This window comes from Pseudorca crassidens, chromosome X, assembly GCF_039906515.1.
Source record: "Pseudorca crassidens isolate mPseCra1 chromosome X, mPseCra1.hap1, whole genome shotgun sequence".
NCBI classification, from domain to species: Eukaryota; Metazoa; Chordata; class Mammalia; order Artiodactyla; family Delphinidae; genus Pseudorca; species Pseudorca crassidens.
The window spans coordinates 124670605-124696483 of NC_090317.1; the positions used below are offsets into that span (position 1 = coordinate 124670605).

Here is a 25879-nt window from a genome sequence, read left to right on the forward strand (position 1 = left end):
AATACATCATATCCGCTCTCCTTATTCATCGCTCACAGAAAAAGAGGTCTTCTCCTTGGGGTCCAGTATTTCAACAGGAAAACTAATTTTCCCTTCCCACGAAAAATCCAATGAAAGCTTAGAAAGGCACTCATGGGCAGATCAGTAACATCTTTCAAAAAGCCAGTTACAAACACACCAGGCCTACAAGATGTTGTCTTTTATAGACTCTTCATTTTTCTAGGATGCAAAAATATCAGAGGACTAGCTTGAGATGAATGGTGACTACTATGGAAAGTCAGGAATGGCTAAAAGAGGAAAAATTCCCCTGTAGTAGTGTCATATGTTTTCCTCATTAGTTCTTCCTGTTTAAACCCTTAGCATTCCTCTCCATCTTCTCTTCACACTCCCAAGCACATTTCAGACCTCCCTCATTCCCTGATCGGTTTTTGTATTTCATTTATGGGCTGGTGCGACAAAATCCTGTGGAAAATCATGCAATCACTTGCCTAGAACACATTTGTCGGTCTGGACTCAAATGAATTTAAAAGTTGCCAAACATACTATTTGCAGGCCGTGTACTCACACCCCTTAATGACAGGGATCTCTGCCTTGGTCGGAATCTGTAGGAAGCAATGGTGATGCACCATCGTCCACCATTCTTGGTCCCAGCATTGTCACACTGCCCAACCCAAGTGTTACTCATCCCACAGAGCTACCTGGAAGATGCTATTGCGTGTAACATCAGTCCCGACAGTTTTCCCTTTTAGCACTGTTTTTTTAAAATTTGTTTATTTTGTTTTGTGTTTTCAAATCTTGAGGCCCAGAACTCATCCTGATACAGGCAGATGTGGCAGCATTAGAAGTAGGTAGGTTGTAAATGTCCACCAACAGGTGAATGGATAAAGAAGATGTGGTACATATATACAATAGAATATTACTCAGCCATAAAGAAGAATGAAATAATGCCATTTGCAGCAACATGGGTGGACCTAGAGATGATCATACTAAGTAAAGTAAGGCAGACAAAGACAAATATCATATGATATTGCTTATATGTGGAATCTAAAATAAAATGATACAAATGAACTTATATACAAAACAGAAACAGACCCACAGACATAGAGAACAAACTTATAGTTACCAAAGGAGAAAGGTGGGAAGGGGTAAATTAGGAGTTTGGGATTAACAGATACACACTACTATATATAAAATAGGTAACCAACAAGGACCTACTGTATAGCACAGGGAACTACACTCAATATTTTATAATAACCTATAAGGGAAAAGAATCTGAAAGAGAACATATATATGTACATATGTATAATTGAATCACTTTGCTGTACACTTGAAACTAACACAACACTGTAAATCATCTACAATTCAATTTTTAAAAAAAGGTACAAAAAGAAAGGGAATATGACAAAGCAAAAAAAAAAAATAGAAGTAGGTAGGTTTGCCAAGAGCCTACGTGGATACACAGGCCACCATGTTCTATTTCTCTTTGTTCAACAATGCCTCCGCTTATTCTTATTTTTTCTCTTCTGGCTTTGAGCAATGATGTGTTTTGTTCCAAAAGAGAACCACCAAAGAAAGGAGTTGTGCATTGCTCATCCAACCTCAGGGTGCTCTTTTTGTAGGATTCTTCTGCCCACTCACTGTTTCATATGCGAAAGCATTTAAATTCAAAACTCACTAAGTCAGAACTGAAACTATGTGGGTTTCAGGTCTCCTTTTCCATTTGCCCTTCTTTAAAAACCAGGGAGTCCTACAGGGAGATGTGCGTGTGTGCCAGGAAGGGTGAGCGAGAAGGCTGTGGGGTGCTGTGCTGGAACCCATGATGCTGTGGCTCGCCTATGCATCACAGACCTTTAGAGGTGGAAAGACCCTGATCCAATTCCATTGTTCTACAAATGAGAAACTCAAAGCCAGAGAGAGGGACCCGCCCAAAGTCACATGGCGAATTAGAAGCCAAGAGCAGACCCATACATCTTGGCTGCAGTTGGGTGCCCTAATCTAGATCTATTTGGCCTCCTGTTCCCCAACAAGATCAGAGAACCATGCAATTAAAAAAAAACCTTGAAGCCAATGGCAAGTCCCCACACACTACTTAATATGAAAGAGCATCTCTACCTATTTTTAAAGAAGGCAACATGAACCAGAATCTAGACCTAGTGAAGAGTTCTTAGTAGTCCTTATACAGAGAGATCTGTGTGACTCCCAACCCATTCTATGCAACCACAGTTCAGGTGACTTACGTTCAACATCAAGCAACTAGAAAAGTGAAGTACTGAGGAGCCTTGTGAGCTGAGTTAACTGGGACATTTTCTTGGTAGAGGTAAGGTTCTGGGGTCATTGCTAATTAGATGAAGAAGTCCCTAGAAACCATCCCATGAGGAAGGCCTCGGTGACTCTAGTGGGTCGGGATTTTCCAAACAAGTTCATACCAGCCACATGTTAAGAGCCAAATAACAGTCACAAAGGAATCCAAAGGGGAGCTTCTGTGCTGAGAATGGATGGGGCCTTTTCAACAATTTTTAGGATAACTTGTTGACAAGATGACTGTAAAAACTGTGATGAAAAGACATTAGAAACAAACGATTTTCAAGCGAGACTAAAGAACAGGTGGAAAAAGTGGTTAATGGGGCCTTTTTTTTTTTTTTTTCACATGACTATTCCAGCAGCCCACGGGTCAGGCCTGGACCCTTTATCCATCCAGCCAAGGAGCCCTGATGGTCCTTTCAGGAAGGAATAGGTCTCTGCAACCTTTATGCTCATAAAAAAACTGAAAGACTGCAACAGTAAGAAAAGAAAGCCAAACAAGCTTCAAAGGCCAAAGTCTGCAAAGATGGAAACTGTTAATTCACGAACATTTGGTCAGATTCTTACTAGATGGAGGTCAGAGGTCCTTTACTTTGTACTAAAACATAAAATTAGTTGCAGCAACCAGAGATGTGTTTGAAGGGTCAGTGCAGTGACTCTTCCCAGGCAGAAGTTGATCAAGAGGATGAACCAAGCAATGCATGAACAGCTGGTCTCTGCCTGTGAGAGGAAAAGACGGCTTAATTCCCATCCCCTGAAATGAGATGCTGAGAAGCAATTAGAAAACAAGGCGGGGAAGCATCCAAATGGCTAAGTGAAAACAAGCAGAGATTCTCTACGAGGGGTCTCAGATTCCTGCAGGCTCACAGTTACAACAGGGACTGAGAGATTCAATATCAAATATGTATTTTCCCACTCAAAAGAATGCAATGCCCTAGCTAGAAGATTCTTTTTAAATAAGTTTCAAAATTGTAAAAATAATCATAGTATCTTACGGCAGGCCACAAAAATTTGAGGATACCAAAAAGGGGTCGCTTTTTAAAAAAAGTACAGAACTGCTGATAGAGCAATATAAATGGAAAACAGAAATTAAATATATCAATATAAATGAAAAATATATATGGACAAGGAGAAATCAAGGGATTGTCATAGAGGAGAATGAGGATGAAAGTCCTGGAAAAGGAGAATTTGAATGCTTCAGCTAATTTCTTTGTGGTCCCCCCCCCCCCCCGCCCCGGTCCCAAAGCTAGAGGGTTCTATTGGTTTTATTAGGACAGTTTGGTTAGCAGAATGTGTGAATAAGGCTAAGGTTTGGAGGAAGAATCATCGAAGTCTCTGAAAAGGGCTTTTGTTTCCAACCCAAAGGGAAAAAAATCTGAAACTTTTTTACAGTACTAAACGATTTATTCATATACTGCATATATACGCACAATGACGAGAGAGAAAAATCTTTGCAACTTTGGGGCCTTAATTTTCCGGTTCTGAAATGACCTAAACATTGTCATATTCATTCCAGAGACAAAAAAGTACAGTTTAATGAAATGAATCGTTACATTTTTGAAACGTTTAGCTTAAAGGCCATAGAAATGCAAATGATGAACAGGAAGTCAGGGCTGCCAAACCACTGAGGTAGCTGAAGGCAGATTTTCTCACTACATCTCCAGACACATGGAAAAAAGGAAAAGGAAGGCTCTAGAGATGCACGGTCTAGTAAACTTCTCAATGTAATCTCAGGAGTACAAACAGTACTACGGACCCAGGAACTCGTGATTCAAATCTAACGTTATCCAAAATAGAAGAATTCGAAGGACAGATTAGTTAGATTAGAAAAATAAGCAGAGATTCTCTACTCTCGGTCTCAGATTCCTGCAGACTCACAGTTATAAAAGGGACTTATCCCTGTTACGGGAGGGAGAAGATTCCTGAGTTCAACAAACACCAACCCCACCATCTCTGGTTGTGTGGGACACAAAGGTGAATAAAATGCACCTTCTCCCTCAGAGCTCACACCTGGCTTACATTTTCAAATCTTTAAGGTTTATTAATAAAGGAAAAAAGAAAAAGAAAACCTTCAAAATCAGGGAGAGGAAATCTGAAAGCATTTTCTATTTTCTCGTGCTATGCTAGTTTTTTCCCCCCAGCTTTATTAAGACGTAAAAGCTAGATTTTTAAAAAGTCACTCTATTTTATGTTGTCTTAAAAAAAAAAAAATCGCACGCTGGTATGAATACAAGAGAGAATTCTAAAAACGTAGGTTTGTGTATTTAACCTCATATTCTATTAAAGAGCTAAAACAAATGGATTTCAATCAGTGATATTGGAGCTGAAGGCTTGAAGTTCATTATCAGCCTGTCTGGAAATGATTTGCTTGCTCTCTGGGGTTCCTGATTTTTATTTGCATGTGTTTCTGCCCAGCGGCTGAAAGGTTGGCAAGAGGAAACACTGTTGCAGGGCCCCAGTCCGTCTCATTCTTGAGAAACAGCTGAGCTGGCTCCTGGGACAGGCTCATGCTTCTAGAATACTGTGGGCTTGTCAAGCCAGTCATCATAGCCACAACAGCACTGCCATTTCAAACACCAGATTCAATGTCATTTTTTTTTGTTTTTATTCCATAGCCAAAGAACAGACAGCAAACACAGACACTTTTTGCCTGCTATTTTCAAGTCTTTCTTAGGAAGTCTTGGAAGAATGTATGAGCAGGCGTTCCTGCTCTGTCTGAAAAAAAAACACACCAAAAAACAGCAGTGCAGAAGAGTGCAAAAGGTTTCACTTCCTTTTTAATCTTTACTGAGCAGAAAAGAACAGCTTGAAAATGGTGTCTCTGGGGAAGAGAGAGTCACTTCCTGGCGGCCTTTGTCAACAGAGACCCTGCCACGTGACCCATCTTCAGACAGTATAGAGAAGCACGGTTTATTATATCTTTCATGGAAACACCCAATTAAGTCATGTGGAGTGTTGACTTAGCATCCTTTCCCGAACATTCCAGGGACTCTGACAGCCAAATGGTGCAGCCTTGGGTAAAATGTACCTCTCTGTAAGGTTTTCAAATGTGCTCTAAGGAGTCCACCCACGGGCCAGCTGCTTAAATGGTTCCAAGAGTCCAGAAATATAAGACTAAAATTGCATCAGTACCACGTGGATTATTCCTCTTAACAATAATGCTGCAGGTGGTACAAGTTACATATCTATATCTATATCTATATTTGGTCATTAAGAAAAATGCCACAAATGTCTAGAAGGAAAAGAAGACACTCATAAAATAGTAGTCATCAAATTTGAGAAGCTAATAACACAAGATACTCACTCTCAGATTTTCTTAGTATAATTTGCAATACCCATTGGCAATATGAACCCCTAGTCACATCCACCGCTTCTCTGCTTTTGATAAATGCCATGGCTTCCTAGTTTTTAAAGAGAGAAATCCTAGGTGTAATGCTGAGCTTCAGATAATAATAATAAAGGTGTTTTATCCTGTTTTGTCACTGATTAAAAAGAAAGTGAGATGAGCTGAATGGGAAAAAATACAGCTGGGGATCACTGAATGAGAAACTCACGCTGGAGGAAACGTGTGGGCGAAACTGAACACTTGGTTCAGAGGTGAAAACTGCATCTGACTGGCTGCTTGCAATTTCGCCTTCCAGATGGCAGTTGGACCGGTTGTTTTTCCCTCCAAGAGACACGGAAGAGATTGACAGAAAGCTGGCTTACTCCTACTAGACGCCTTTGGTTTGGCTGTTGGTAAACTGGAAATCGAGTTAACCACATCTGCTGAATGACCAGTCAATTCAACCTCACTCTTGTTCTCTTGTAGAATTCGGCAACCCGCTGAATGGTTTTGACCAGCTTTGCCAGAAGATGAGTTAGGCGTATGGGAGTCAATACAACTTTGAACGATGCTTGTCACAAGATTTCTAGTCCCTGGGATAGGACTGCAAATCTCTTACGGCCCGAGTCCCTCTGTGTTTCCTTTGTGTATCTTTCAGTGTCTTACCCATAACAGGCGCTTCCTAAGTGTGTGCTGAATGAATGAAATCTGCTCGTGTCCCACCCATCCCACCCCTCCAAATACATACATATAAATAAGGAAATAAATCAAAAGGATAAACAATGAGTCCATGGAAAGCCCAGACACTTTGTGTCCACATAGACTTCCACACTGTCAAACACCTGGATGCTTGGAAACATCTGGATGGTTGCCTCCATTATTCTATGTTCCTCCAGTGATTTAATGATAAAAATAGATTATAGGGAGGGAGGGAGACGCAACAGGGAAGATATATGGGAACATATGTTTATGTATGATTGATTCACTTTGTTATAAAGCAGAAACTAACACACCATTGTAAAGCAATTATACCCCAATAAAGATGTTAAAAAAAAATAGATTATATACAGAGATAGATTCTGAAGTAAGACAAGAAATGATCTACCAATCCTATATAGTCCTTTTGTTCCTACGGTCTAAAATAATTCCTATTTTATGAAAAATTTAGCAAGATCTGGATCTGCTACTTAGGATGGTTTGCTAGTACTTGACAATGAGACTCAGAATGTTGCTGTATGTTGATGTCATTTCCCTCCCTCTCTCCCCCCTCTCTTTTCTATAAAATTTTAGAATAGTTAGCTCTTCGGTTCACTCTGATAGGAGCTCCGAGGATCCCAAAGCACCAGGCATGTCCGAGAATTCCAGGATGGCTGAGTTACTGGACCTACAACACAGCCCCGGCTCCCAGGAATTTTCCTTTCCCAGGCTCCCCAGGCACCACCCACAGCCATACCAGCCACTCTGCAGAGCGTTCCTCAGCCAGCAGGCCCTCTCCCTGTTACCAGACCAGAAGCCATTCTGGAGAATAAGAAGCCAATATAAGGAGAAGACAAAAGCCCGCAGTGTGTGATTTCTGTCTGCCCATTGTTGTAAGCACGAGGTAACGTGGGGTTGTGGATTTTCCACAGATCAGCAAGTCTGTAATCAAGGGAATCTCTTTGTCTTTACTTCCAAGGACACAAGCAAATTGAGAGTGGTGTTTTTCTGGGGGGTCACCTTGTTTGGGGGGGTTTGTTTTTGTTTTCTCTCTCCTTCCCTTCAGAGAGGAAGGGCTTAACACAGGCCTTTAGCTTGTGACTAGGAGGTAGGTGAGAATTATCACTCAGTACAGAAACTACAGGTCCTGGGTTAGATATTTGTATTTCTCCATTTGCTACACAATACTTTATCAAGATCTTTGGCAAACGTTCTTACACTCTGACTTTCTCTATTGGTTTCATATTAACAGACCTTACCTTAGATCGGGGAAGAACGCAGGGGCCACGTCGACAGATCAAATGTTTGTCAGGTTCAAATAGTTCTGTGGGTAACAATAAAGAGAAAAAAATAATTTGGTTAAGCAGTGATTTGACTTTAAAAAGAAGATAATCACATCCATTAATCCACAGACAATTATTAAGCGTGTACTTTTGTCCAGATTTAAATTCAAGCAACATTTATTCGGTGCAGACGCTTTCACAGACGTATCTCACTTTGTGTTCAAGCACCATTTACTGAACTAGCTTGCTCTCAGTAAGCCCTTTCTACTATAAAACCAGGATTAATTTGCATTCCTAATTCCTTCCTCTTGTCTTGCTTTCTTGAAGATCCTGTGATGCACGTTCTGGCAATGTCCAATATCATTTTTCCGTTGGATGAATAGAACGTCTGTATGTATAAAAATGAATGAAAGTATCTGACACCTGTTCACCACTTGCTATTTGCCAGTCACAGTTCCAGACCCTTTGTAAGTATTATCTTATTGAATTCTGGCACCAGCCTGAAGTGGTAGATGCTGGAACGCTAAAATGATGCTACAATGATCTCCAGTTTACAGTTGAGAGCACGGAGGCATGGAGAAGTTAAATTACTTGTACATTCACACAGCTAGTTAGTGGAAGAGGTAAGATTCAAAGCTGGCTCCCTCCGACTCTTGGAGTCATGCTCCCTTGCCTGGTGTGAGAGCCAAAATTCTAACATGGTATCTGTGATCTCAGTCCCCTGGTGTTACACCACGATTAGGTTATGTTATATGACAAAGGCAATGGATGTCACTCCCTTGATTGTGTGACATCATATGACAAGGTAGAAGGGAATTTGCAAATGTAATTGAGGTCCCAAATCAGTGAACTCTAAGTAATCAAAAGAGTGATTATCCTGGGTGGGTCTGACTTAATCAGTTGGGCATCCTCTAAAAGAGGGCTTAGGCCTTCTCTGAGTCAGAGACTCTTTCCTGATGACCTTGAAGAAGAAATCCACCATGGGTTTTATAGCTTCAAGGAAAAGAATTCTGCCCCCAAACTACTTGAACTTGGAAGGGGACACGAGCTTCCAGATGAGACCACAGCCCCAGCCGACACCCTGACTGCACCTCTGTGATAGCCTGAGCCAAAGATCTAGCTACACCATTCCCAGACTCCTAATGGATAAAAACTGTGAGGTGATAAATATGTTGCTTTAAGCCATTAAATCTGTGGTAATTTGTTATACAACAGAAGAAAATTAAGCAAAAAACAAGTATGTGAACTATCTGATGACACAAATAAAACTATCAATAAAAAGTCTGGGGCTTCCCTGGCAGTCCAGTGGTTCAGACTCCACACTTCCACTGCAGGGGGCACAGGTTCAATCCCTGGTCGGGGAGCTAAGATCCCCCATGCCACGTAGCAAGGCCCCGCCCACCAAAAAAAGTTTGATACCCTATAAGGGAAAAGAATCTAAAAAGAATATATATATACACATATATGTATAACTGAATTACTTTGCTGTACACCTGAAACACAATATTGTAAATCAACTATATTTCAATAAAAAATTTTTTAAAAAGTTTGATCGCACAAATATGTAAAGAATATATTATGTATTTATAAATTATATACACGAGATTACCCCCAAATAAAACATTAGATAGCCACATACACACACAAACCAGAAATTACAAAGTATAACCATTGTTCTTAGCCACGTCCGTCCTCCACCACTGACAAGGTTGTAACAAGTACTGAAATTCTAACCTTCGTTATCCCCTCACAAATGGACTAAAACCTGCCCAAAATAAAAGGAAGAGGCAGGCTTTTGAGAACCTGACTATAGCACTTCTAGGGGGCCATTCACGGAAGGACATAGACTCAGCCTTTTTATGGGCCCCCCCCCAAAGTATGTGTGCTTTGAGACCCTAAACATTCAAAGGTCATCGTGATCACTGCCTACACCGACCAAAGTCAGAGCTACGTGACCCTCATCCAGCAATCAATCAGCAAGGGTTTGTGATGGCCTAGGGCTGCATGGCTCTGCTTTCGGGAAGGGAAGCATGCTACTCCAGAAAAAGCGCATTTTGGCAATAGATAAAATACGCCCTGGATCCTTGGGCTCTATCATTCAAACATTCCCACTATGCAAAATTTAGATTTTTGATTTTTGTTTTCTACTTTCACCTCCAGATTTTAATTTCCCCCACTTATGCAAGATGCTTCGCTAGAAATTACATCACATGAGAAGTTTGGTTTACATCCCAGGCTAGTTCATTGCAGTGATTTTGCTATGTCTACCCACTTCATGCTGGGCCTCAGTTCTCTTTCCAAAAATAGCTTTGTCTGGAAGAGGAAGCAGCAAACGTTTTCTGAAATGGGCCACACAGTAAATATTTTCTGTTTTGCAGGCCATATAGTCTCTGTCAGAGCTACCCAACTCTGCCACTTAACATGAAAGCCATAAGCAAGCTGCAAATGAATGAGGGCGCCAATCAAACTTGATTTATGAACACTGAAATGTGAAGTTCATATAATTTTTACACGCCAAGAAATAGTATTCTTCTTTTGATTTGTTTTCCAGTCCTTTACAAATACAAATGCCAGCCTTAGCATTCAGGCTGTAGAAAAACTGGTAGCTGGCCATATCTGGCCCTCAGGCCAGAGTTTGCTGACTCTGGTATGCAGAGAGATATTATCAGAGTTAATGAATTAATCGTTATAGAAGATTTTTCTCTTTTTGAAATGAAAATTTTCTGGATGAAAAAGCAGCAGTATGTAGACGTGTATTAAATTAGCAAAGATGTCCTTATAGTGGTCAGGTTTACAAATCATGCCACATCTTCAAAGGGGAGGCTGATTTTACTTTTGCTAAGGGAACTTGTTATGCATTTCATTCATTCAAGAAACTCAGTCAACCGGGACGTACCTTGTGGTTCTCACAACTAAAGACCCAGGTAGTAGGTTAAAATTACCATGGAGTCCTTTGCACTATTTGACATACACACATCAGCATGTATGAAAAATAAACCATGTGATGGCAGAAGCCTTAAATGTGATTGGTGGCAATCAGCCGAGATAATCAAACCGGAAGTGACTCAACCAAATCCAGATCTCTGCCACCTTCAGATAACCATGGACAAAATTCAACTGTCCAAGTTTTCCTATGTCCTCGTTCATCACATTGAGATATACACTTTTGTTCTCAGATACAGCTGACTGTAGTGCCATGCTGGCATTATGTTACAAAACAAACAGGTATAACTTTAAAGATATAAAAGACTGGACTAGAGAGTTTGCATATTCTTAGAGAAAGCATCTCTTTAGCCAATGGGAAACATGGAGAGTGGCAATCCCATTTTCCAGAGTTCAAACTTTTAGGCACCGAATTACTATATATACATAATTTTGCCTTTTTACAAACCTCGAAAGAAAGAAGGAAGGAAAAACATGAATCATTTTTCTAGAACTAGATAGAAAACTATTCTCATGATTTTGTGTTGTCCTGTTTGCATATCAGAGTTTTGCTGGATTACACCAATTTTATTCCACTGTATCCTCTACAGTGTAATGTGTTGATGGATAATGAAAAACCAGGAGTATCCACTTGGACGGTCTGGCAAAACTCAGTTTAGAGTAAATATAAGCTCTATGGAGATATCTACCATGAGGAGTGTTCTTTTTTTTCTTTATTTAAATTCTTCCCTATGGCCTCCAAGGGCCAACTCTGTTCCGGGATCCAGGTTCCCCTCAGTCCTCCCTCAGGGCTCTCACCCTGACTCCACGCAGGACCTGGGATTCTCTCCCGTGCCCGTCTGAGATCACGCCCCTTATACCCCCTCCCCAGCCTCTCTGAGACCCCACCCCGTACTCCCCCTCCCCAGCGTCTCTGCGACCCGGATGTCAGGAAGTGCTGCACGTGCTCATCCCGCCCTATGGCCGCCCAGGGCCAACTCTGTTCTGGGGTCCAGGCTCCCCTCAGTCCTCGCTCAGGGCCCTCACCTTGACTCCACGCAAGACCTAGCATTCTCTCTCAGGCCCACCAGACACCCCCTTATACCGCTTCTCCAGCTTTGCTGAGACCCCGCCCCATACTCCCCCTCCCCAGCGTCTCTGAGACCCGGATGTCAGGAAGTGCTGCACGTGCTCATCCCGCCCTATGGCCTCCCAGGGCCAACTCTGTTCTGGGGTCCAGGCTCTCCTCAGTCCTCCCTCAGGGCCCTCACCTTGACTCCACGCAGGACCTGGGATTCTCTCCTGTGCCCGCCTGAGACCCCGCCCCTTACTCCCCCTCGCCAGCGTCTCTGAGACCCGGATGTCAGGAAGTGCTGCATGTGCTCACCACGCCCTATGGCCTCCAAGGGCCAACTCTGTTCTGGCGCCTAGTTTTCCCTCAGTCCTCCCTCCGTGCTCTCACCCTGACTCCACACAGGACCTGGGATTCTCTCCTGTGCCCGCCTGAGATCCCGCCCCGTGCTCCCCCTCCCCAACGTCTCTGAGACCCGGATGTCAGGAAGTGCTGCAGGTGCTCATCCCGCCCTATGGCCTCCCAGGGCCAACTCTGTTCTGGCGCCTAGTTTTCCCTCAGTCCTCCCTCAGGGCCCTCACCTTGACTCCAGGCAGGACCTGGGATTCTCTCCTGTGCCTGCCTGAGACCCCGCCCCTTACTCCCCCTCCCAAGCCTCTCTGAGACCCCGCCCCGTACTCCCCCTCCCCAGCGTCTCTGAGACCCGGATGTCAGGAAGTGCCGCACGTGCTCATCCCGCCCTATGGCCGCCCAGGGCCAACTCTGTTCTGGGGTCCAGGCTCCCCTCAGTCCTCCCTCAGGGCCCTCACCTTGACTCCACGCAGGACCTGGGATTCTCTCCTGTGCCCGCCTGAGACCCCGCCCCTTATACCCCCTCCCCAGCCTCTCTGAGACCCCGCCCCTTACTCCCCCTCGCCAGCGTCTCTGAGACCCGGATGTCAGGAAGTGCTGCACGTGCTCACCACGCCCTATGGCCGCCCAGGGCCAACTCTGTTCTGGGGTCCAGGCTCCCCTCAGTCCTCCCTCAGGGCCCTCACCTTGACTCCACGGAGGACCTGGGATTCTCTCCTGTGCCCGCCTGAGACCCCGCCCCTTATACCCCCTCCCCAGCCTCTCTGAGACCCCGCCCCTTACTCCCCCTCTCCAGCGTCTCTGAGACCCGGATGTCAGGAAGTGCTGCATGTGCTCACCACGCCCTATGGCCTCCAAGGGCCAACTCTGTTCTGGCGCCTAGTTTTCCCTCAGTCCTCCCTCCGTGCTCTCACCCTGACTCCACACAGGACCTGGGATTCTCTCCTGTGCCCGCCTGAGATCCCGCCCCTTATACCCAGTCCCCAACGTCTCTGTGACCTGGATATCAGGAAATGCTGCACGTGCTCATCCCGCCCTATGGCCGCCCAGGGCCAACTCTGTTCTGGGGTCCAGGCTCCCCTCAGTCCTCCCTCAGGGCCCTCACCTTGAGTCCACGCAAGACCTGGTATTCTCTCCCGGGCCCAGCAGACACCCCGTCCCTTATACCCCCTCCCAAGCCTCTCTGAGACCCCGCCCCGTACTCCCCCTCCCCAGCGTCTCTGAGACCCGGATGTCAGGAAGTGCTGCACGTGTTCATCCTGCCCTATGGTCTCCAAGGGCCAACACTGTTCTGGGATCCAGGTTCCCCTCAATCCTCGCTCAGTGCTCTCACCTTGACTCCAAGCAAGACCTGGATTCTCTCCTGTGCCCGCCTGAGACCCCCGAGGAGTGTTCTTTTTAAAGCTCATTGTTTGTTTTAATCCAATGGGAAAAAAAAAAAGATAAAAACTGAGGAATAAGATCTATAAAGAAAAAGCACAAATATTAAGAGTGGCAAATGGAAAAGGGCAGTCAGGGGATGAACTGAAAGCCAAGTTCAACTTTCAGATTGTCCTGGCAAAACTGTCATTAAAGTGAAGGATTAAGGCCCACCTGAGCACAATATCTTAAACTCAGTAAGTCTTAATGAAAAATCTACTAGTATATGTCCTTACAGTGCTTTCAAATACAGTTTTCTGTTTATATGACTACAGATACACACATGTGAAAAATACAGAAAAGTACAAAGAAGAATATACAATTAAAAACCGAATCCACCACCTATTACTAATGCCTTCTGTTTTTAAGGAGAAGGGCTACTATTTTCATTATTGCAACAAAAATTTCAAACTTTTTGAACTATAACAGTCAAATAAAATTAATAACCCAACATCTAACTATAGAACTATGGAAACTCTAATCTAGAAAAGTCATGACATGACCAAGACCACCCAGATTCTCATATGTCCAATCAGGATAAGAAATTAGTATTCTCTAACTTATAGCCTAGTTCTTAAAGGGCAAAATCTTTCAGGCAGTAATCCCTAGCAAGAACCAAAATTTGTCCTCAGCCCTGGAAGAGCTGTGATTTACAAAATACCAGCTTCTTTGTAAGATGAGACCTTGATGCCGAAAAGAATTAGTGTTCCTTAGGTTTTGTAGCTCTCTAATTAAAGAGGAGTTTTAGACTTACCCCCCAGAGGTTTTAATATTGTTACTTTAATTTATAGCTGTTCTTTAATTTTAATAGTCAAATGAAAGTTTTAATTATAGTCAAGCAGGTCTTCATATGGAAAGATGGCACTGCTGACTCACCTTCCAGAGACCACGTGTTTTCAGTTATTTTCTGGGGGTGGAGGTAACCACACTGAATATTTTACCCATCCTGGTTCAAACAGCATACATTTGTCCAAGATCTCTCTAGACAAAGCTAGGACCGAGACCACATCTACAGAAATACACAGAATTAAGCTGCCATGTCAAATCAAGAGCCTTGATTTTAGTTAGCTGCTTTATACACCAAGCAGCCTGTCATAAGCTGTTACAAACAGAACACTTCATTATGTTAACAGATGGTCTGTGTACTAACAAGATATGAGGAGTACTGAAATGTTAAAAACAAATCTAGGGCTTCCCTGGTGGCGCAGTGGTTAAGAATCTGCCTGCCAAGGCAGGGGACAAGGGTTCGAGCCCAGGACGATCCCACATGCCACGCAGAAACTAAGCCCGTGCGCCACAACTACTGAGCCTGTGCTTTAGAGCCCATGAACCACAACTACTGAGCCCACGTGCCGCATCTACCGAAGCCCCGCGCTCTAGAGCCCGTGCTCGGCAACAAGAGAAGCCACCGCAATGAGAGAAGCCCGCGCACCGCAATGAAGAGTAGCCCCCACTCGCCGCAACTAGAGAAAGCCCGCGCGCAGCAACGAAGACCCAACACAGCCAAAAATAATAAATTAAAATAAATAAATATTTTAAAAATCTAAAAAAAAAAAACTAGGTCGAATACTTGGTAGCCAATTAAAAGATGTTATCTTTTGTTGTTTTTGTTCACTTTCTTTCAATAAACTTTATATTGTTTGTCACAACTAAGAAACTAACAAGGCTACCTTACTGTTAACTAAAGCAAGACTTCATTCCAATTTCACCTGTTTTTCCATTCAATGTCCTCTTTCTGTTTGAGAATTCAATCCAGGATTCCACATTGCGTTTAATCATCAAGTCTTCTTAGTCTCCTCTGGGCTGACAGTTTCTGCATCTTTCCATATTTTTTCATGAACTTGACAATTTCCAGTAGTGTCAGCCAGGAATTTTATACAATGTCCCTTCACTTGGGTTTGCGTGATGTTTTTCTCATTAGACTGAGGTTATGTTATGCATTTTGGGAAAGTACCAAAGTTCCCTTCTCTTCATAACATGTCAGCAGGTACCTGATATCTACATGACATCACTGAGGATGTTACCCTCCATCACTTGGTTAAGGTGCTGTCTGCCAGGTTTCTCCACTATAATATTGCTGTTTTTCCCTTCCCTGTCCATACTCTATTCTTTGGAAGGAGTCACTAAATCTAGCCCAGTGTGGGTGGGAGCTGGGGAGGGATTAATCTTGCCCTCTTACAATTCAGTTTTTTTTTTTTTTTTTGCGGTACGTGGGCCTCTCACTGTTGTGGCCCCTCCCGTTGCGGAGCACAGGCTCCGGACGCGCAGGCCCAGCGGCCATGGCTCACGGGCCCAGCCGCTCCACGGCATGTGGGATCCTCCCAGACGGGGGCACGAACCCACGTCCCCTGCATCGGCAGGCGGACTCTTAACCACTGCGCCACCAGGGAAGCCCAATCTTGCCCTCTTGGATGGAGAGTATCTAGATACATCACTTGGAATTATTCTGTAAGGAAGATGTGTCTCTTCTCCCCTACGATGTTATTATCTCTTCATGCCCAAAGCATGGTGACCAGGCAAATTTTCATTCAGAGAAAACTTCTTTTGAAACTCAACAGTTCATTAGAGAGCCATTATGATGAAAATCAATTATTGCCAGACACTGAATGCTCTGTTTTTAGGAAAATTTCACCTCGCCATCTAGGAGAAATGAGACATTTCACTGTCTAATTAACAGTGAACTTGAGGTGGAATAAGAAACAAAAGAGTAGGGAAAAAAGGAGTGAAGAGGGTGGAAAGGAGAAGAAAAAGGGTCAGGCCAGCTGAAGTGCCCACCCACTGGTATAATGAGTTATTCCCTACCACGTATGCCCACTCAGCGGGAGGGAATTCCTCCCAGGTCACTAGCTGTTCAGGTCAACTTACCTAGAGACAGGTTTTTGCCTGGTTATTAGTCCACTAATCAACAGCCATTACGCCTTATGCATTTGATGCAAATGTATGCATCTCTGACTTGTAACAAAAACGGTTTTACTTGGGTGTCAGTCTACCCAGTCTACCACTATGGATAAACTCTACCTGAAATGATTAAGTGGTTTAAATAATTATAATCAACTACACGTATTATCATGGATGCACAAGTTTAGCTTTGTTCACCAAGCCCTTTCATTGACTGGGAAAATGTTTTCTGATATATGACAGGTCAACATCTTGGTTCTCTTGTCTAGATTCCTTTTATTTCCTCTTTCTCATTTTGTTGTTTTTGCTGTTCTCCCTTTCTTATGTATTTTTCCAGGGGATTTTACAGATTTCTTAATAGATTTTTCACCAGAGCTTTACTATCCTGGGGAACCTCTCTGCAAATCCTGTTTTCTTTTACCCCTTTGTACCCCCATGGAAGACATGGGTTACTTGCCTTTAGAACTCTGCTGACTTTTGGCATCTGCAGAGTTACACACACACACACCCAGCCTCCACCCCCCTCCCCCGTGTGGGAAGTGGTTCTAGACTTCCCTTTTAAACTAGCAGGTGCCGTGGTCAGAGGAAATCCTGTCATCTGGTGAGGGAAAGACTAGTGACTTGGCTGCATCCCACCTGGTGAACCATCTGGCTGAAAAGGCAACAAATCAGTCTCTGGGAGGATGCCTGGTTTTGTCCCTTTAAAGCATCCCTACGTGGCCCACGTTATAGGATCCAAGGAGCCACAACACCCAACGTTTATGGTCAGCAATGTGATAATTATGAAGACTTTGATTCTATTAGATCAGAATACATCTCCATCCTCCCAACATGGAAAGTGGCAAAGAAGTTGATTGACTATTCACAGTCAGGGCCAAGTAAGTAGCGAGAGAAACAAACAAGGAGACAGAGCAAGGTAGAGGATGCAGAGATAAGCTGCTGCCAGTGGATGATGCTCGCAATTGAAAACAATGTTTTAATTAATGAACAAGTTGTGGATCTAGATGCCAAAGTACAGGAAGTGCAGACCACATGATGAGCTGCACCATTCAGTAAACAAATCCAGACTGTGAGAAACTTTACAAGTCAAATACCCCAGGTACTTCAACAAAAAGAAACTGTAAGGAAAGGGAAGCACCAGAGGGGGGATCTGCAGATGAAAAGACACAAGTTTTAAAAAATGACTCAGACTCAATTTGCGTTAAGTTAGAGTATAGCACCTAGGGGTGCACACCCAAATGATAAAACCGTAAGAAAATGAAAGCAAATTATTAGTATAAATGTACAGAAGGGGTTCATTTGGGGGTGCTGAGACTGGAATGGAGCCCAGGTAGGCTCCTGGGGTAGGTGGCCAAGTTCTATTTCTTGACCTGAGTTTCCATTAGAAGAGTTGGATGTTTGCCTCATAATAACGCATTAAACTCTATGTTTGTGGATTTTTGTAGTTTCCTTTTTTCAATTTTACAATAAAAGGTTAAAATGTCTCTAGTTACCAGTAATTATAACTTGGGAGGTTGCACATTTAAAAATCCCTATCTCTGCCTTCTCTTGAATAATTGGAAGACTTGGCAACACTGGATCCGTGTTTCCTTATGGTTAAGTGGCTTGAGCTAAGAAGGGGCTGCTTCCTCTCTCGACAGAGCTTGACCTCTCCAGTTATTTATGTGACCTGTGCTGGGCACCTGTAAACACATGAATCTGTGACCCCTGCGGTGGGGAAAACTAGCTCTTTCCTACACCTTTCACTGGCAAGATTCCTATACGTTGTACATAAATTCAATAGAAAACGATTCAACTCACATTTCTCAAGCACGTACTCCACAGAGCTCCACGCCAGGATCTCTTCTGTCCCTCTCCAGCCCAGGAGCCTCCAATCTGGGGGAGGGAAATCGAGATTTAGGTAATTACCCTACTCCAGAGAGGGGTAGACTCTAAGTCTTCATAGAAAGTACCAGCAGAATGCAGTGGGGATTGCAGGAAGACAGAATCAAGGTGAGCGAGGATCTAGGGAGACTTCTTGGAGGATGTGAAAGGACTTGGGCCTTGGAAGGTAACTGAGATGAGGCTGGGGCATGGAGGGAAGAAAGAGTCTGATGGAAGGGAAAGTCTGAACCCAAGGACACGGCTGGAGGTTGTAGAGCAATGTTTGGATTAGATTCCCAGTGCTGGTGAGTGATGGATGTGACTGGTGAGTCACAAGATACAGCTGACTTGTCAAGTTACTTGAATGATAATGATGCCATTGACCAAGTGGGGAGGACAAGTTCTGTAGACAGGATGACTTTAAGCGATGATCACGTGGAGATGTCTAGCCAGATGGAGCCCGAGAGAGAGTCAGATGGAATCCAAAGGAATCCTAGAGTCATCAGGTTAAAGAAACTTACTAGGTAAAGCCATGGGGAAAGGAAGAGCATAGACAAGGAAGAATGCAGACGAGGAAGAGTGTAAGCTCAAGGTTGGCTCATTGCACAAACCAATATTTAAGGGATAGTAGAAGAAGTACAGCCAGAGAAAAAAATGAGTGAAGAGAAGCAGGAGAATTTAGGACCAGGGGAGACACTGGAATGACCATCCAAATAGTGACAGGTGGATGAGAGATGAAATTTTCCAGGATGAGGGAGGACAGACCTTGTCTACTTGGCCATTTAGATTAAAAAAAAAGGGAAAGGCTATTTGGACATCCATGAGAAGTAGCCATTTATTTTTCCTAACTAAGCAATGTCATTTATTCTCATGCTGATTTTCTTTAAATTTAAAAATAACTGTGTTGACAGGTTTGTTGCATCTTTACATTTCCTAAGTTGATATTTTTGATTAATTTCAATGAAGCATCTTCTACATTCTATGTCAATAGAGGTGTAAAGTCCTCAAGAAGAGTTGAGAAGAGATGACCAGTAGCCATCATTTTCTTTTTTTTTAATTGAAGTATAGTTGATTTACAATGTTGTATATGCCATCATTTTATATTTCCACCATAAAGATGGTACCTGTAACATAATCAACCTCGAGAGCATAGATTGTAGTAAAATGTAGTAAAATAATTAGGCAGTGATGAGTTATGAGTATCTATGACCTTTACTTTAATATAATTTATTTTGTTGTACGTTTATATCATTTAATTTTTAATAGTGGCTGTGTTTAGCAAGCAGCTCAAGTTTCTAAAAAAATTTTAACATCTGGAATGGCTCACAAAAAACTGGTAACTAGCTACCTCGGGAACATGGGCTGGAGGTTCGGAGAACTTTTTCATTCACTCTATTCTATACTGTGTGATTTATTTTAAATAAACAGATGTGTATTACTGTATAATAATTTTTAAAGTTTAAGAATACCATATTAAATACCAGTTGTGTAACGAGAGGAGAGTTAAAAATATATATTTGCTTTCACGTATACGTTGGAGGCTAAGCAAGAAACTAGAAAAGAGAGCAAGGGAAATCTGTTGAAAGGGAATATACTTCTCATATTGTTTTAATATTTGAACCAGATAAATGTGTTCTCTGTTCAAACAATTTTAATAATTAAAAATACTTTTAGCAGTGGGGGAGGGATGGATTGGGAGTTTGGGATTAGCAGATGCAAACTATTACATAGAGAATGGATAAACAACAAGGACGAACTGTATAGCACAGAGAACTGTATTCAATATCCTGTGATAAACCATAATGGAAAAGAATAAGAAACAGAATGTATACATATGCATAACTGACTTACTTTGCTGTACAGTAGAAATTAACACAACATTGTAAATCAACTATACTTCAATGAAATAAATTTTAAAAATAAAAACTACAAATAAAAATACTTTTAAAAGGTCAGCCTCGGGCTTCCCTGGTGGCACAGTGGTTAAGAGTCCGCCTGCCCATGCAGGGGATGTGGGTTCGTGCCCCGGTCCGGGAAGATCCCACATGCCGCGGACCGGCTGGGCCCGTGAGCCACGGCCGCTGAGCCTGCGCGTCCGGAGCCTGTGCTCCGCAACGCGAGAGGCCACAACAGTGAGAGGCCCACGTACTGGGAAAAAAAAAAAAAAAAAAAGTCAACTTCTATCCCCCATGTCCCCCAAATGGGAGAAAATTTGTACTGTTTATGATTACATACTGGAGACTCTGCCTCTCCTGAGGACATGCTCCCACTGAAAGCAGAGACTTTTTCCTGGTTTCCATGACAAATATGTGGCCAGGGCATCTTGAAAATGAACCTGGGAGTGACTCACTGTCCAGATAGGCAGCTGCATCAACACCGGCCTCACGACTCAGATAGGTAGGGTGCCACAGCTATAAGCAAACAGCAGTATTCAGGTGAAGACATTTTTTCCAGGTAGAAAGTGGAAGAGGGCCAGACATTCTTGAAGCTCTATCCATCCATTATTCCTCTCATACTAGTGTTGGAAATGAGTGTTTGACTAATCAACAGGTGATGTTTGTTCAAGGACTGCTGAAAGGCAGGCACCTGACCGAATTCAAAGCCCAAATTCTGAAGCCACTTCCTGGTTCTCAAAGAGCAGAAACTTCTTCCTGCGGCGCAGAAGCAGAAGTGCTGAAGGCCGCGCCCAATGATTCCAGCGGTGCACAGTTTTCCTTTATCACGCCAACGTCTGTTGTCCATCAGGAGCCCGAAAAGCATCTGCCTCTCCCGTCCTTCTACAAGCCCTTGCTGGAGCCACTAATGACGAGCAATTTCTCTTCCAATCATGGGAACTCCATGAGATGTGCGGTTGATCAAAATTAATGTTAAAGATCTAGTTTGAATTGAATGGGAATGCGATTTACACATATGCCTCTGTATTCTTTTGAAAAAGCACAGCCGTGACACGTGAGAGTGTTGATTGCAAACAAGCCCTAAGATGACTCTTAAAGATGAAATGACAGCACAGGCCTGCATCAGCCGTATCTTTTTTTTTTAAGATTATTTTACTTTTTAAAATTTATTTATTTTTGGCCGCTCCTGCGGCATGTGGGATCTTAGTTCCCCGACCAGGGATTAAATCCACATCCTCTGCATTGGAATCGCGGAGTCCCAGCCACTGGACCGCCAGGGAAGTCCAGCCATATCTTTTTTTCTTTTTTTTTTTTTTAATTTTTATTTTAAGTAGTTCCCTGATGGTGTAGTGGTTAGGATTCGGTGCTTTCACTGCAGAGGCCCGGGTTCAATCCCTGGTCGGGGAACTGAGATTCCACAAGCCGTGCGGTGCAACCCCCAAAGAATTTTCTAAAATACCATATTGGAGTATAGTTGATTTACATGCATCAGCCGTATGTTGACAGGGCCTTTGAAAAGATTCCCTATAACATGACATCTCTACAATGTTGAGTCTCGTCAAGCAGAACAAGCCCACAGGCCTACATAAATGAGTTGCTTTTATTTTCCATATTGTTGGCATATAAGTTTCGAAATGGCATTCATTGGTTTAGACGTCTAAGGTGGAACACATAAAAATTATGTTCACGTTAGAAGGAATGACAGAGTAAGAGATTTGCCTTTTGGCTGACATCATAGATAGCACGGGTTCGGACAAGCATCACCCATAAATGCTGAAACCACGTGGTAAAAGTTTGATGAGATACAGGAGACCTGAGTCTCAAAGTATCTCCCCACAGGTTATTAATGACAAAGGGAAAACGCTAGTTTCCCAGCAGAGAAAGCTGGTGGCAACCCTGGGAACAAGCGGTCCCTCGTCACCATCAGCGATGGCACAACTGGACGTCACGTGCCTCTCCTGTGAAACACCGAGGACACGACATCCCTCACCGGGCGCTCCTACCAAAATGATCGGATTCTACCCGTGAAAAAACAGGAGGCAAACCCAACTGAGAGAAAGTTGACAAACCAGCTGGTCTGTATTCTTCCGAAATGTGAGAGACAAAGAACAGCTGAAGGATGGTTTCAGATTAAAGAGGCACAAGAACTAAATGCCTCTCGTGAGCCTGCACTGGATCCCGGTGAGGAGGAAAAAAAAGGCTGGCAAAGACATTAACGGAGCAACTGGCAAAATTCAAATCTGGGCTTCAGCTTCGATGATAATAGCAGTACACTGGATGGTCCATTTCCTGAATTCAGTCTTGGTACTGTGGTTCTGTAGGAGAACGTCCTTATTATAAAAGCCACCATGTATTGAACACCTTTAACGTACGAGGTGCACGTATTTCTTTCAGCCCTCAGGAGAAGCCCACACGTTGGGACCATTCCCCTTCCCCACTTTGCAGAGGAGAAAAGAGAAGCTCAGAGCAGTTATGAAGCATATGCAAGGCTGCACAGCTAATAGGGAGCTGACCAGGAACAAGAGACAAGTCCAGTGGTGATGGCATGGAAGACTGTATCTTGTGTCTATTAGCACCTGGGAGGCTGGACAAAGGAATGGAAAACAGAGGCTCTTGGAGGAGTGTCAGAACTGGGGTGTACAGGGCGACTTGGGAAGGGCCTGGGGAGGTGAGAATTTTAAATCAATGCCAAGTGATTGACGAGTAGTGGGGGCTAGACTGAGAAAAGGCAGGAAACGAGGCCATGAGGAGGCAGGAGGCTGGGGGATGGATGTCTTGATAAATGTGCCTCTGACTCACACTGAGAAAACATCTTACATCACAGGCTGGTTAAACACACATACACACTCTCACATAAATAACTGAAACAAAGTTTGATTAAACAGTAACCTACCTTTACCATGCAGGACAGCCTGGTCCTTCCCGTTCTGTTGCTCTTTAGTGATTTGTTTTGGCTTGTTCATTTTTTTTGCTTTGCTTTGTTTTCCATGCTGGCAAGAATCAACTAAACTGATTTCCTGAAACTGGAAGGGGACAGGGTGGCTGTGGTTTGAAAACCAGGCTCTAGGGTGTGGCCCAAGCTTGAGGGGGCGCTGGATTGGGGGAGTCAAGGTTAGAATGGCAGTCAGCTCTCTAGTTTGGAGACCACCCTTTCGCCTTTCTTTCCTCAGCTAAGCCTAAGCCCCTCACAGCTCTGTTTGCCTGGTCCTGTGATCCAAAGCCTTAACCACGCCTGCACCCTAATGAAGCCCTAATTGGAAACACCTGTAGTACCAAGCATGGCAGCAAGGCCCCAAGTCACAACTGGCCTTGGTCAAGCCAAATACCTGAGAAATTCTAAACATACATAGACATCAACATACATAGGCGTCAGCTTCCAGGAGAAGAGGAAAGAAAATACATCATAGCTGTTTCAAGGGGATACAGTCAAAAGCGTTGCCTTCCTTGGGGCAGGCAGTCCTTAATGTCTGGGTTAGCGTCAATTGACCTCACCTCTTCCCGATCTGAATAATTAATTCTTTGCTACTTGGGTTGAGGACCTAAACAGATGGACTTTTTCGTATCCATCTCTCCTGACGGGAAACTTCATAACCTATTTCAGAAAAGCAGGCCTGAGTAGATGAAGGTTCAAAACATTAGTTGCCAATATGTTTGTTCTTGGTACATATATGTATTCACGCATCTCTGTGATAACATGGGGCTTTTAAAGAGAAAGTCAGTGGAATCTTTGAGGAATACTTTAGGCATATCTGTTTGGCTTCAAGAATTTATGTTTGGATATAAGAACTCACGGTGCTTTTGTCTTCCTAGCTGAAGTTAAACAATAATTTTTGAAATGATAACGTCAGGGTTACATATTACAATCCTTTCTTCAAATAACCCAGTTTATATTCTTTTTACTTTGTTGTTTTCTTTTTAATTTTCATGACTGGCCTCTCCAATTACTTCTACTACTATATTTACTTATTTTCCCAGATGGTATTTTGCATTTGCCTGGTGGACATTTCCAATTACTGTACCAGAACAATTGTTTTATCCTATGACCACCTGTGTTCCTCACCTCTGTCATCATAGTAAACATACAACCAATCCCAAACCTTTGATGTTCCTTCCATTCCATTCCCCTTGGTCCTCACTCACTCACAGCTCCTAGAAGTTTCTTCTTAGGACTCCTTATATCATGGAGTAAGTTTCTGATAAATATGAAAAAACTGCAATTATCCTCTCTCCTCCCACAAACCCACTTCTTCAGTAAAATGTCTCTGCCCACAGAGCTGATCACCAGTTTACCACTTCAACCATTGTGGTGTAACTAGATCTATGGGTCATGATTCCTAGTGGGTTAGAGGGTGGCCCCCCCAAGAGCTCTATCCCCGTCAAATCCCTGGAACGTGTGAATATTGACTTACTTGGAAAAGGAGTTTTTGCATATTTAAGGATCTTGTGATGAAACCATCCTGGATTGCCTGAGTGGGCCCTAAATCCAATGGCAAGTGTCCTTAGAAGAGAAAAGAAGAGGAAAAGACACGGAGAAACTCATACATGATTGAAGACTAGCTTTTTTTTTTTTTTTTTTTTGCGGTACGCAGGCCTCTCACTGTCGTGGCCTCTCCCGTTGCGGAGCACAGGCTCCGGACGCGCAGGCTCAGCGGCCATGGCTCACGGGCCCAGCCGCTCCGCGGCATGTGGGATCTTCCCAGACCGGGACACGAACCCGTGTCCCCTGCATCGGCAGGCGGACTCTCAACCACTGCGCCACCAGGGAAGCCCTGAAGACTAGCCTTTAAAGTACAAACTCTAGGATAAGGCACTGCAAACCTCAGAGATCCCACCAAAAAAAAAAAAAAAAAAAGTCATTTTAACCATTTCAAATATATTAACCCTCTGTCCACACCAGTATAAAAATTGGAAGCAAATCAACATGAAAAGTGTTTCCAATATGGAGGTGTGACAGCCTGTCTTGTTGAAATGTAGACCAATGAAAGTCTGATTTATTACCTTCTCATACTCAGTTAATGTCACATGGATAATCTGCTTTGTCGATGACAAGTATGGGTAGCCACTTCTTTGCCCTACCCTCCAGGTAGCTTCATTCCGAACAGGAAGAATCTACAAACTGTCGTAAGTGCGCTAAGGGATTTTACTTCTGATAGCTCCTAGTTGCCAAAGAGCAGTTAATAAACTCCTTAGCCAAGCAGGAGGGCCCTTTACAATCTGCTTGCTGTGGATGTCCCAGCCCAAAGTATTACCTGGCAAACATGGAGCTCGGTGAATTTTTTGGGTAAACGAACCGATCTATGGCTCATGCTGTATGTGGCTGTTCGCTCACACGGGTCTGCCTCTCCCATCAGGCCCGGCTCTGATTCCAATTCCTATCCCCAGCAGCTAGGAAAGAGCTGGGTACACAGGAGATGCTCAATACGTGTTTGCTGAATAAATAATGATTTTTTTCCACCCTCCATGCAAGCCATGACACTTGGTTGAAATAAATGGATGACAGTCGATATATATAATATTATGTATATATAAATAGTATATATATTTAATTTTACGAAATATTTTTGTTTCTAGATTGGGAAAACACTATCACAAGGCCTCTGTGTAGCCAAAGGGTATCCAAAGGGTATCAGCCACTTACAGAGCTCAGTATGGTAATGAGGAAAGGCATAATTTCCTGTGGCTTGACAATAATGGGACAGGGATAGCTCCAACTGCTTTGAATAGATCATGAACGTAACCTGTCCCTCTCTGTTGAGGCTCAAAGCTCTGGAGTCCTACTAAACAGAAGTGACCCAGCCGTCCGTCAGCCAGGTGCTAGGCTTACAGATATCCTCACGTGGTCGCCATTTTGCTA

At 43.4% G+C, this 25879-nt stretch overlaps 1 long non-coding RNA gene across 1 annotated transcript; it reads right to left on the reverse strand.

The window, feature by feature from the left end:
- Nucleotides 1-7580: 7580 nt before the first annotated feature.
- Nucleotides 7581-23048, reverse strand: LOC137216936 (uncharacterized). Its single transcript, XR_010939896.1, has 3 exons — nucleotides 22919-23048; nucleotides 18068-18142; nucleotides 7581-7646 (listed from the first exon to the last, which is right to left on the reverse strand). It is a non-coding gene; the product is annotated as an uncharacterized lncRNA (long non-coding RNA).
- Between the last annotated feature and the right edge of the window lie 2831 nt (nucleotides 23049-25879).